Source organism: Lactuca saligna, chromosome 4, assembly GCF_052625555.1.
Source record: "Lactuca saligna cultivar CGN05327 chromosome 4, ASM5262555v1, whole genome shotgun sequence".
NCBI classification, from domain to species: Eukaryota; Viridiplantae; Streptophyta; class Magnoliopsida; order Asterales; family Asteraceae; genus Lactuca; species Lactuca saligna.
Window position 1 is genome coordinate 228,439,123 of NC_136420.1, and position 14,706 is coordinate 228,453,828.

Sequence of the window (14,706 nt, forward strand, 5' to 3'; positions counted from 1 at the left end):
ATTTTGATTTTATTTTAAAAGTTATATAATTAACAGGCCGGGACAAGATTAGTCCGTTAAAAATTCATAACTTCTTCATCCGACGTCCGTTTTCGCCCATCTTTTTCTCGTTACGCTACTCTTAACGAGATCTTTGATTCTCGTCTAGGCCGTGTCGGATAAAAACCACTCGTTCTATTATTCGAATTTCGGGTTGTACACTGCTAAGTTGAAACTTCGAAAAATCATAACTTTCACATATGAAGTTAGATTTGAGCGTTCTTTTTATGGAGACTCTCGGTTTAACGCATTCTATGACTTTCGTTTAGATTGCTAAGGCTAAATCTCGCTCTATCGTAAATTCACTGTTTGCGCTTCCCGGTATCGTGCCGGTTCCGTCGCGATTCGTTATAACTCGGATTTCAGCGTTCTTTATATCCCCGAAATCCTTTTTTCGACCAATACAACTTTATATAAAGATATCAGGCTAATCTTACACTTTAATTTTGATGCTTATTTTTATTCTTTGTTAATTATACATTTATAATAAAATAATAAGCACATAAATACACATAATTTCACATAATACTCAAATATTTCATCTTTATTACTTCAAAAAGAGTTACAATAGTTGACCTAGACTATTACATTGTCAAAAATGCTTAGCCCCGAAACCTGGGTGTTAGAATTCTCTCCCCCTTAGGATGATTCCATCCCGGAATCATGCATCAGCAAATAGATGTGGATAGCGACTCATCATGTCATCCTCTGTTTCCCAAGTGAGATTCGGCCCATTCGAATGTTTCCATGGGACTCGCACTAAGTCAACCATCTTGCATCGTAACTTCTTAGTCTTACGGTCAACAATTGCCTCAGGGTGTTCGATCAACCTTTTATTCTCATCCATCCTTTACTCTGAGATTGGAATTATGTTGGGAACTTCTCCTGTAAATTTCCTCAGCTAACACACATGGAAGGTGTTATGTATACCATCGAGTTCTTCGGGACATTCCAGCTTGTAAGCTTGGTTCCCAATCTTGTGAAGAACTTTGAATGGTCCAATAAACCTTGGACTTAACTTTCCTCGTTTCCTGAATCGTATAAGTCCCTTCCACAGTGAGACTTTAACAAAACCGAATCCCCAACTTTGAAGGTCATCGATCGTCTTTTCTTCTCAGCATAGCTCTTCTGACGATCCTGAGCTCCTAACATCCTTTCCCTAGTCACCTTTAGTTTCTCAGCAATTTTATGGACTGTCTCGGGGCCCATAAACTGCTTCTCTCTGGCTTCAAGCCAACAAGACGGCGTACGACACTTCTATCCGCACAAGGATTGATAAGGTGCCATCTTGACGCTCGAGTGGAAACTGTTGTTGTAGGAAAATTCTACCATAGGTAAGTGCTCGTCCCAATTCCCTTGGAACTCAAGGTTACATGCTCTCAGCATATCTTCCAGTGTTTGAATCGTTCTTTCGATCTGACCATCAGTTTGCGGATGATAAGCAGTACTCAAACACAACTTTGTACCCAACTCCTCTTTTAGACTCCTCCAAAACCTCGACGTGAAATGACTATCACGATCTGATATAATTGTAAGAGGAACACCATGAAGTCTTATAATTTCCTTTACGTAAGCATTTGCGAGCTTATCCATAGACCACTTTTCGTTGGCTGCTATGAAGTGTGCACTCTTGGTGAAACGATCCAGGACCACCTAAATCATGTTGTGACCGCTCTTTGTCCTGTGCAGTTTGGTCACAAAATCCATGGTTATGTCCTCCCATTTACCCATGGGTACAGGAAAAGGTTCCAAACTCCCATACAGTTTCTGATGTTGTGCCTTAACCCTTGCACAAGTCACGCACTCGGCCACATAACTCGCAACATCGACTTTCATCGTCGGCCACTAGTAGTAGGGTTTTAGGTCCTTATACATTTTAGTGCTACCAGGATGAATCGAGTACTTGGTCTTGTGTGTTTCATCCATTAGAAGGTCTCTTATTCCTCCTGTCTTAGGTACCCAAATCCGATCTTGGAATACCTTCAGTCCTCGACTGTTTGTACCGAACACTAATTTTTTGACCAAATGTTCTTCCTTTCGGTCATTCTTCTCTAAAGCTTCTTCTTGAGCTCTCCTGATACTTTCCACAATCGTCTAGACGACTTCAATTCTCAACGCTCTTGGCCTTTTCCTTTCAAGGTTGACTTTCCGACTGAGAGCATCAACAACAACATTTGGTTTACCGGTGTGGTAAAGTATCTGATAGTCATAGTCCTTGAGTAGTTCTAGCCAGCGTCGTTGCCTCATGTTCAATTCTTTCTGATTAAAGAGATACTGGAGACTCTTAAGATTTGTGAAAAGCTTGCACTTCGTGCCGTAGAGGTAATGCCTCCATATCTTTAAAGCAAATCTTTTCGTGCTCTTTCAATTGTCGAGATGCGTATGCTATCACCTATTCTCTCTGGGTTAGAACACAACCCAACCCGACTCCAGATGCGTCACTGTAAACCGCGAAGTCTTCAGCTCCATCGGGTAGAGAAAGTATCGGTGCTTCACATAACCTCTTCTTTAGCTTCTCGAATGCCTCATCGTGCTTCTCACTCCACGTATACGTAGCTCCTTTGTGGGTTAATGCTGTTAATGGAGCAGCTATCGAAGAAAAGCCTTGGATAAATCGTCGGTAATTTCCGGCTAATCCTAGAAAGCTTCGAATCTCCGTGGGACTCTTTGGACGTTCCCACTTCATTACAGCTTCAATTTTTGCGAGGTCAACCATTATTCCCTCCTGTTTAACCACATGACCCAAGAATTGGACTTCTCGGATCCAAAAATCACACTTGGAGAGCTTAGCGTAAATCTTCTCCTTCCTTAACACTTCCAACACTTCCCGTAGATGCTTGCCATGCCCCTCTTGGCTTTATCGAGGAATGGTTTACAAACCCTATTCATCAAATCCATGAATGCTGCTGGACCATTGGTTAGTCTGAATGACATAACCAAGAACTCGTAGTATCCATATCTCGTTCTAAATGCAGTCTTCTCAATATCCTACTCTCTTACCTTCAGCTGATGATATTCTGACCTAAGATCGATCTTTGAGAAGTAGCTCGAACCTTGCAGCTGATCGAATAGGTCATCAAGCCTCGGCAATGGATACTTGTTCTTCACCGTTGCCTTATTGTGCTCTCGGTAGTCTATACACATTCTCATACTTCCATCCTTTTTCTTCACGAATAACACTGGAGCTTCCCAGGGTGATGAACTAGGTCGAATGAAACCGTTGTCCAACAGCTCCTGAAGTTGTGTCATAAGCTCTTTCATCTCCATCGGTGCTAATCGGTAAAGTGCCTTTGCTATCGGTGTTGTACTTGGTAACAAGTCTATCCAAAACTCCACTTACCTATCAGGTGGTAATCTAGGAAGATCTTCGGGAAAGACTTCCGGATAATCACACACAACCAGTATATTCTGCACCTCATTCTTTTCCTTCTTAGCATCGATTATGAATGCCAAGTACAATGCACATCCTTTGGACAAACATTTCCTGGCTTTCATTAGGGAGATGATTCTAGAATTCACTCTACGTTTGTCCCCGTACACAATAAATGATTCCTTTCTGGGTGGGTTTACCCTTACTATCTTCTTTCAGCATTGAATCTCAACATTGTTGGCACTAAGCCAATCCATACCCAAAACGATGTCAAAACTATTTAACTCTATGGGTAATAGCTCCTCATGGATTTCGTTTCCATTTAGGTTGATGACTACATTTTTAATACGATTACTAACAGGTACGAACATTCCACTGGCAACTTCTACAATCAGGGCATTATCAAGTTTTTTTACAGGTAATGCTAGTTTTCTACCAAATTTACACGACACAGAGGAGTAGTTGGTTCCGGAATCAAATAGTATATTGGAAGGCAAACCATTTACAAGAAAGGTACCTTAAGCGACGTCTGCTGCCTCCTTTGCAGCCTCGAGAGTCATCTAGAAGGCTCTCACATTCGGCTTTGGTGGAATTTTGGGCCTTCCCGCATCTTTCTTCTTTGGGCAATCCTTAGCAATATGCCCTTCTTCACGACACTCGTAGCACACCCTCTTGTTGATGGTGCACTCATTGGCATAATGCCCCGTTTTCCCACACTTGTAGCAGGTTACTTCCTCGCTACATTTTCCCGAGTGCTTCTTCTTCCACTTCTCGCACCATTTCAATTCATTTCCTCGTCCCCCAAACTTCTTGGAATCGAAATTGCTCTTCTTTTTTTGGGTTTAGTAGACCCTTCAAATTTCCTATTCTCGCCAACCTCAACCTTGCTGGTAGCTCTTCCATTAATCATATCCTCCACAGACTTGGCAGCCCAGATAGCTGCCTCCAGAGTATGCGCCTGATGCACTAGCACTGCGTACTCCCATGGAAGTCCCTTTGCGTACTTATCGATTTTTGTCAGCTCATCCGGAACAAGACGTAAGGCAACTCCATCTTTTCTGTGAAGTTGTTCGTGTATTCATCGATTGACATGCTTCCCTTCTTCAGGGTTAGAAAATGGTTCTCTAGCTCGAGCAGGTTTTGAACTGATCAGTACTTTTGTTTAAATTGAACCAAAATCAAACATCCCAAAATGGAACATCCCAAAAACACATAATCATAGCATATAACATGAAAACATATACTGCATACTACATTGGACCATAATCCGGAACACATTACTCATACCATGCCTGTATCACAAAGACTCCAAACATACTGAACTACTGCCTCAGACTGAAGTCCGGAACTACTGCTAACTAAACGAGCCGGCATTGTGGCCTTAGACCCGTTCCTACTGGAAGGAAACTCACCTGCTACTACTGAACTTGCTGATAACCCCCCTGGCTGCTAACCGCCAACCTTCTGAGCCGCTACTCCTCTAACTCTGTGAGCTACCAATATCAAAATGATGCTTAGTCTGACAGTCCTTCAAAAGTCAACTAAGTCAAATCTAGTCAAAAGTTAAAGTCCTGGTCACAGTCAACCTTCCAGGTTGACCCTACTCGCCAAGTCAGCAGACTGACTCGCTGAGTCCATAAGCTCTGAAACCCCTTTCATTCGCGACTCGACTCGCCTAGTCAGACCATGACTCGCCGAGTCTACTGATTTCCGAGTCCTGACATATCCACTCACTGGGTCCCCACTCAACTCACTGATCTAAGTCTTAACTCGAAGGGTTTGGTGTTTCGCGACCTGACTCACCGAGTGCAAGAATAGACTCTCCAAGTCCAAGGCAATCTTCAACAGACTCGTCGAGTTGTTCATCCAAGTCGTCGAGTTCATCTCCATCTTCATACTACTCGTCGAGTCGACTTGAAGGACTCGTCGAGTCTATTTAGTCCTTCACATAATAAGAGGCTTTTAAGTCATGCATGGACTCCAAACTGTAGATCCACTCTTCTAAAGCCTATTCCTTATGTAAAGTGGCAAACTTTACGTGTAGCTAAGGAGATCTAGGCTCAAAACACTATAAACTAGGGTTTAAGACAAAGGGGCTTAACAATCATCCCATAGACTGATGCTTTATGATTCTCTAGACCAAGATACGCTTAGATCTGAAGTAGTAACTTCAGATCTAGGCTTCTAACTCGAAATGGTTTGCAAACTTGCCCTAAAAGCCCTAAATCTCATGATAAAGGTTGATCTATATGCAAAGGAGTGAAGGTAGCGACTCATTACCTTCAAATGCTTTGGAAAATCCCACAAACTCTGGATCTACTGCCAATCCTTGAATCCCCAATGGTTGCCTTATTCCTTCTTCCTTCAATTCACCCACAATGGCAAGAAAGCTTGAATAAGCAACAATGGAGGCTTAGGGTTTTGGGTTCTGGACTATAGGGGCCGCAAATGAGCCCTAGGGAAGAGAATAAGATGCTTAAATAGGGTACCAACTACCGGAATTATGGTTTCCCAACCCAGACCAGATTCGTCGAGTCCACTTTCCGACTCGCTGAGTCGGTCACTTACTTTACACCCGGATCCCGCTCCGACTTGCCGAGTTCCTCCCAGGACTCGAGGACTCACCCCTCTTTAACTTAGGGGTTTTCCTTTCCTTTCTTGACTTTCTGATTTTGGGTGTTACAACTCTCCCCCTCTTAAACTAAACTTCATCCTCGATGTTCTCTATGGTCAACTGGCTTGCAACCCGCCTCAACACCGTGCCTGGTGACTTTAACCCCTTTTGTCCATCACTCCAGCCACTCACAGTGCTGGTCACTACTGTCGGTGCATACTGAATTCTTCTCTTTTCCATAATTTTCTTAACGTTACTTCCTCCGACTGAAAATTCTGTTGTCCCTCATCCGCCTACCGGATGCACTGAGACCACCCTGGTGCAACTAATCTGCCGATATCTGAGTTATTGGACTCTCATCGGTTACTACACCCCATCGCAACCTACTAGTTGCTTCCAGCGACTTCTGAAGATACTTTGATTATCTATAATTGTTCTATCCACTCTGCCACTCATACTGAATCGATGTAGCCGGAACCAACCTGCTTATCTCTCCTCTGACTACTCAACTTCCAATAACTCAAGCCTTCCATCCAGAAAGAAAGGCTACCTGCCTAGTTATCCTTGCAGATCACTTATACTTGGCAGAAAACTCAACTGATCCTGCTGAGAGGGAGTTTCCATTTCAAATCGACCAACTATACCGTCAACACTTCCATTCCACCACAAATACTAATATTGACCATCACCCTGAAACTATCTGAAACATTGAACTGCATGCAATACTGAACTGCCTGAAGCACTGGACTGGCTAAAACACTAAACTGGCTGAAACACTGAACTGACTAAAACACTAAACTGGCTGAAGCACTGAACTGGCTGAAACACTGAACAGATTAAAACACTGAACTGGCTGAAGCAATGAACTGGCTGAAACACTGAACTGATTAAAACACTGAACTGGCTTAAACACTGAATTGATTATATGGCTGCTTCCCACAACATCTGAAGACCTTCCTGGTCTCCAATCATTCATCAGTGATCTGCAACATTGAGTTCCAACTCAACTGTGGAGCCCAAGGACTCCTTATTTAGTTGCTCCCACAACTTCTGAACGAAATCCTTCTCTGGAACTAGTTTCCACTAGTCTTCCTGACACTACAACTCTAACAACCTCCCGATCCAACCGACCGGGTCCATATGTCGAATCCTAACATCATCAAATCCAAGGCTAAAAAAAATGATGGCTCCCAGACTAACGGTAGCCCCTAACATACACGAACCCAAGCAGTCCACTACTTCCCTGATCTCATAACTGAGGTGACAATCTATTGCCACAACGTTGACTTAACCATAACTGAACCATTTTGGAAATCCGAATTCTAACCCGTGGATTCCCATATCCTCTCTACTGCACCCGAACTGGTGGGTACTACTGCTTTCCATGCGTCCAAAGAATGCGCTCATGCTGCCTACCAACCTAGTAAATGCTACAGCTACACCCACAGACTTACAACTCTCTAATAATATCTTGCTGCTATTGAATGCTACGGCTACCCTCGCAGACTTACAACACTCTACTACTATCTAACTGCTAGTGAATGCTATACGAATACCCCCGCATACTTACAACACTCTACTACTATCTGACTGCTAGTGAATGGTACGACTACCCCCGCAAACTTACAACACTACTACTACTATCTGGCTGCTAGTGAATGCTACGGCTACCCCCGCAGACTTACAACACTCTACTATCCCGAGGACATCCTGACTATCCCTAGACCTGCTAGTGATTCCTCATCCTGATTTCTCGAAACCAGCCCTCAGACATCGAATGCTGCATCAACCTCGACATCTTATATCCTTGATACATTTAGCGGTCTGTCGAGGAATTCTTCGGCTTGGTTCCCAAACCAACCGTCTACTAATCCGGATACATGAACCTATCATTGGGAAGTATCTAAAACCCCCAAATCCTGAATCCACACAACCCTGCATGCCGTCTCTATCACTGACTGCTAACACAAAAGCATCTCTCGCTAACCGTTCTCAAGATCCTCATTCCGACCCACTAGAGTCCTACAGGCGGTCCTTCAACCCTGAATTCCCAACCAGCTACCAATCATCTCGATCACATGAACTCATTGTTGGGAAGTTCCTCAAACTCCTAACTCTCAACTCCTCAATCCATCAATATCTGCACTACTATCTTTTCTTCTCAGAGGTCGTGTACTCATTCTAGAACTGCGTGCTCTTAACCTTGTATACTCGTAGGGTTCTCCCCTAGTTGGATCCGGCTAACTCCTTACTATTCACTGGTCGAAAGGATTCCCCAACCTTCCTTCCATTAAAAGGGTGATCTGGTGTCTACCAACATTTTCCTCTGTCGGCGCTGCAACTAACTATTAGTAGATCCGAACCATTATTGTTATCTAACTGAGCACTCTTCAATCCTTAACTATGTTTTCTTTAGGGACTGCATCCTGAGAACCTGCGTTTGGGGTGCACATCCCCAACCCACTTACGTACTGTCCGCTGGCTACCTCACTAGAAGCTCCATATTGTCACTACTAAGGATTTAACTAATCAATTCCAAATGATACCTTTCGAAAGTAGTGAGGCATTACTGATTCTTACACATACATGCTACAGTCACCGCATCTGAAGTAACCTGATCTAGAGGGGACGACCTCCAATTTACCATTCTAATTCCAAGGTATGCAGATGGCATAAAACTCTAACACAAGCAAGTAATATAATACCCCAACACTTATGCTTATTGATAACAATGCAGCAACATAACAATAATATCATGAACAATAATTGACAGGAAGCTAAAAGATACGTACCCCCATCATTTAGTGCTGCTCGAATCCTGGTTGAAATCAACTGGAAAACTCAGCTCCAAGCCGTGGGTGCCCTTGCTCGACCCTGATGTCTGCTAGTGGTTCTCGAAGTCCCAGGGGCAGGAGCTAGCACCTGCCCTACTGTATACAAACTCAGATAATGGGCCTTCTTTTGGCCCCTCAAAATACAACGGAAACATATCGGATCAAGCCCCTAAGCGATGGTAACAATACAATCTCTGCTAAAATGGCCAATCCGGCCGCACCTGAAACATCCAGCATCACCACCACTTCTACGCCTGCACGCACCCTCGTGTGTCCTACCACACTTCCCACATCGACTGTGGCTTTGATAGTACCTCGATCTCGAATCTGACCCCTTAGGCCTCTTGCCCGAACCTACGGCTACCTGAGTCTCATCCATTTTCCTCTTCCTTTTCGACTCCCTGCCTGAATCTCGCTCATGTGTTACCTTGTCAACCCCATCCATCGACTGAACAACTGCTGTCTGATCCTGGAGCTTTGCGGTCAACCTACAAGTGACCCGTCGAACGATGTTGGGCAGCTCCTCGCGAATGGCTCGTGAAACCTCCTTGACTATCCAATCATGCAGAGGTCTCTCCTGGAGACAGGGTGCCCCGCTCACTCCCGTCGCCTGATGGCAAGAGCTAAAATGGGGATCTCCCCCCTGATGGATCCCTGAACTCCATAGCAATCGGGCTCTAGATGATCCCCAAACTGCCCCAAAACTATCCCGGCCCTAAAGGCCTCAAGACGACTGTCCAAAAGCTCCATAATGGCCTCCCTAACTGAACCAAATATCACGGGAGTCTGATCAATGATGTTGCGCATAATCTCTGCAGAAATAACATCTCTCATCTGATCATCAAAACTATCCGGCTCTAGATCCTGAGCCAGATTCTTCCCCGACACCTGAACTGCCAACTGATATCTCACGCAACGTCACCGTGCTGGAAAAGATCACAAATCTGATCAATATACATACCGTTGCTTAGGGATCTTTCACACACTTTACTAGTTCCCTGGTTTTGCCTCGGCCCCTCTGGAATCGAGTACGGATCCTCTGCTTTCAGTAGTACATGTTGGGTTTTGAGCAATCTAACACTTCCTAAGTGTGCATGCAACCCTAATAAACCTTGGATCTATGTTTGTCTAAATACATGCAAAATAATAATTTTCCAAGGTTTATAACCTATCTAACATGGTATGGGGAACATTTCAACATTAAGAGTTAGAAGAGATTACATACCTTTTGGTGAGTTTGGTTCTAAGGAGTTTGAGGGCCAAGCACCAATAGTGTGAATGCCTCAAATGGAATCACAAACACCACAAACTCTTGGAAAACTTTGAGAGTGTATACACCCTTGTATAAAATCGGCCACACATATGCACACACACACACACACACTAGTTCACTAGTTTCCTCTTAGGCTCCATTTCATGCTCCATAAGCATGCTTATATAGTGTGCATGGTTAGGGTGAAACCCTAATAACCCATGTCTTTTCCTTTCCAAGGATCCATGGGTTAAAAGCTCCATGGATCATCCATGGACATCCACATAAGCCTAGCCCATTAACAAATGAGTATTAGCCCACACTATATAAAACAAATAGCCCATAATCTAATTAGTATTCCTTTTAATCTCTAAATTAATTCATAATTAATTTAAGACTAAAACTAATTAAATAACGTAACTTCATATTAATATATTATAACCCATAATATATTAATAAACATATGTGTATAACTCTCATAAAATTATCCATAATAGTTTGGATGAGATGCAACCCAAAATCATCGAGGGGCCCAGATATCGCTTGTATTTCTAGAAGGAACAGATAAACTTCGACTGATATGCTTGTTCTACTACTTATTGAATTGTACACAAAGGCACGTTTTATAACATCAAGTTACTGATGTGTTTACGTGCAATCAATGCACAACCAACTCATAGGTAACAACTCATATCTCTAGGTTTAAAGATTTATATGATGTTATCGTCTCACGATCACTCGAGATAAATTCCATGAAGTGATACAAGTGAGCGTGGGTTTATACGAATACTCATAACTTATGAGTACTCATGAATGTTGCAGCAACCATTGCCATGTCTAAACACCTTTAGGGCATCTACAAACCCAATTCATGACAATCTTGATTCATACCTACTTCCGACGTATGATCGAGTGTGGAGGTTTGAATAAATTAATTATTCTGGAAGTCAAAACATGCAAAACTGAAACAATAGTAAATAATTGACAATGATAGTAACACTTTACTCATAAATAAATCACAAATTTTATTCATCATCAAACGTCGATTACATTTTACAAGTTTCAGGAAAACTATCTAATCTGTAAAACTAATATTGTCCCTCAGCCCTATGCGTCTTGCATGCTGAAAATGCTTAACCCTCGTCAGTCCCTTCGTAAGGGGATCTGCAGGATTCTCATCCGATGATATCCTCCTTGTCACAAGGAGTCCTTCTTCAATATTGTGTCTTATGAAGTGACATTTTCTGTCAATGTGTCGAGATCTACCATGATCTCTTGGTTCCTTGGCTAAGATAACTGCACCATTGTTGTCAAAGAAAATCTCTATAGGTTCCTTAATAGCTGGTACAACTCCAAGGTCTCCGATGAAGTTCTTTAGCCATATCGCCTCCTTCGCTGCTTCACTCGTTGCTATGTACTCTGATTCACAAGTCGAATCAGCCACCGTCTCCTGCTTGGAACTCTTCCAAGAAATTGCCCCTCCATTTAAGGTAATGATCCAGCCCGACTGAGAGCGGAAATTATCCCTATCAGTCTGAAAACCAGCATCACTATACCCTAATACTCTCAAGTCATCACTGCCACCAAGGGTAAGGACCCAATCCTTAGTCCTTCGCAGGTACTTGAGAATGTTCTTTACCGCTGTCCAATGAGCCTTGCCAGGGTTCCCCTGATACATGTTGACCATGCTCAAAGCAAATGCCACATCAGGATGGGTACAAGTCATAGCATACATGATCGAGCCAACTGCGGAAGCATACGGTAATTGGATCATCTCAGCTATCTCTGCCTCTGTACTCGGACTCTGAGTCTTACTCAATTTGGTATTGCTTTGGATCGGTAAATCTCCTTTCTTGGAATTATCCATGTTGAACCTTTTCAACACCTTATCCAAGTAGATACTCTGACTAAGTCCAATTAGTCTTCTACTCCTTTCTATTAATATCCTTATCCCTAGGATATAGGTAGCCTCCCCTAGGTCCTTCATAGCAAAGCACTTCCCAAGCCAGGACTTAACCTCCTGCAAGGTTGGGATGTCATTTCCTATGAGTAGTATGTCATCCACATACAGTACCAAGAAGCTAACTATACTCCCACTAGCTCTGACATACACGCAAGACTCATCTTCGCTTCTCGAGAACCAAACTCTTTTACCTTCTCATCAAAACAAAGATTCCAGCTACGAGATGCTTGTTTTAATCAATAAATGGATTTCTCAAGCTTGCATACTCTATTAGGGTACTCTGCACTGACAAAACCCTCTGGCTGATTCATGTACACATCCTTAGCCAACTTTTCATTAAGGAAAGCGGTTTTGACATCGATTTGCCATATTTCATAATCATGAAATGCTGCAATGGCTAACATAACCCTAATAGACTTAATCTTTGCTACCGGCGAGAAGGTTTCATCATAATCAATACCTTGAGTTTGAGTAAAACCCTTCACAACCAGTCGAGCCTTATAAGTATGCAATTTTCCTTCCATGTCTGTCTTCTTCTTGAAGATCCATTTGCACCCGACTGTTTTACGGCCTGGTACATTGTCAACCAAGTTCCAAACTTGATTGTCATACATGGATTGTATCTCGCTATCCATAGCCTCCTTCCATTTAGCAGACTCTGGGCCTACCATGGCTTCCTAAACACTGCTAGGTTCATCCAAATTTATCAATGTACTATCACTGATGAACGTATAACCTTCCGTAGTAATATGAAAACCATAATAGAACGAAGGTGTGTTCCTAACACGTGTGGAACGCCTCGGAGGTACAGACTCGTCAGCTGGATCAACAGGAGTTTCCTCCTCAGGTTGATTGCTAGTGTCTGAGGTTCCTTCACCAATTGATTCTTGAATTTCTTCAATATCAATCTGCCTCCCACTGTCTCCTTAGCTTATAAATTCTTTCTCGCGAAAGATCCCTCTTCGTGCTACAAAGACCACATTCTCACTGGGTCTGTAGAAGAGGTAACCAAAGGATTTCTGTGGGTAGCCGATGAAAATACACCTTTCACTTCGGGGTTCAAGCTTATCATGAGTTTCACGCCTCACAAAAGCATCGCAACCTCAAATTTTGATGTGGTCCAAATTGGGAACCTTCCCAGTCCACATCTCATGAGGTGTTTTGGTAACCTTCTTTGTAGGGACTAGATTAACGATATGGGCGGCAGTCTCTAAGGCATACCCCCAAAAAGAGATTGGTAACAAAACTCGACTCATCATAGTGCGAACCATGTCTAACAAGGTTCAATTATGCCTCTCAGCTACACCATTCAGCTGTGGTGTCCTGGGAGGAGTCAATTGTGAGACAATCCCACACTCCTTAAGATAGTCAAGGAACTCGGTGCTAAGATACTCACCACCTCGATCGGATCGAAGCATCTTAATGTTCCTGCCCAATTGATTTTCTACTTCCTGTTTGAATTCCTTAAACCTTTCAAAGGTTTCGGACTTATGTTTGATTAAGTAGAGATACCCATATCTACTAAAATCATCAATAAAAGTCACATAATACCGATTAGCATCCCTTGTGGCGGTTTTGAATGGTCCACATACATCAGTATGTATTAGGTCCAACAAACCCTCACCCCTCTCACAAGTTCCAGTGAAGGGTGATTTTGTCATCTTTCCAAGTAGACAAGATTCACAATTATCATCCGATTTAAGGTCAAATGATTCCAAGACTCCACTCTTTTGGAGTTGGCCTATGCGTTTCTTGTTTACATGTCCAAGACGACAATGCCACAATGATGCTTTATCTAGGCTAGTAGAAGAATCAATATACAACACATTATTTCCTAAGTTGTCTACAAACAACACAGTTTCATACACACCATCACAAGGTAACGCTTTAAAATAAAACACATTTTTAAAGAAAGCATTAATACCACCACATTCATTATCAAATGAAAAGGTAAAACCTTGTTTGTACAAAGCATGAAAAGAAATAATATTCCTCGCCATTTCAGACGAGTACACACATTTATTCAAATCTAATTTTAACCCAGTATTAAGCAACAAAGTATAAACTCCAATCTTGGAAACAGGTGAAGCCTTCCTATTCCCCATGATTAAGTTTATCTTCCCGTGCTCCACATCCTCACTTCTTCTTAGGCCCTGCAAATCAGAACACATGTGAATACCACATCCTGTATCAAGCACCCAAGAGTTAGAGTATGTTGAGTAATTAGACAATATAGTGTAAATACCTGCATAGGTGGGTTTCACTTTCCCATCCTTTAGATCCTGCAAGTACTTAGGGCAGTTTCGCTTCCAGTGTGCCTTTTCATGGCAATAAAAGGATTCAGCATCCTTGGGAATGGCAAAAGGAGTGGCAGAACCGTTCTTGGCCTTTGATGAGGAGCCTTCAAGAGACTTTCTCTTGGTACCCTTCGAAGGGTGCTTCCTCTTCTTCCCTTTGCCTTGCCCAATAGCTAAAACAGGGGTAGATGTTGGAGTAGGAGTAGTAGAGGTAACAACCGCCTTACCCTTATGACCGGTTTCAGCGGTCTTCTAGAGTCCTTGAAGCTTGCTGAGGGTAACTTCCTCCTTGTTCATATGATATGTCATTCGAAAATGATCATAACAAGAAGGCAAG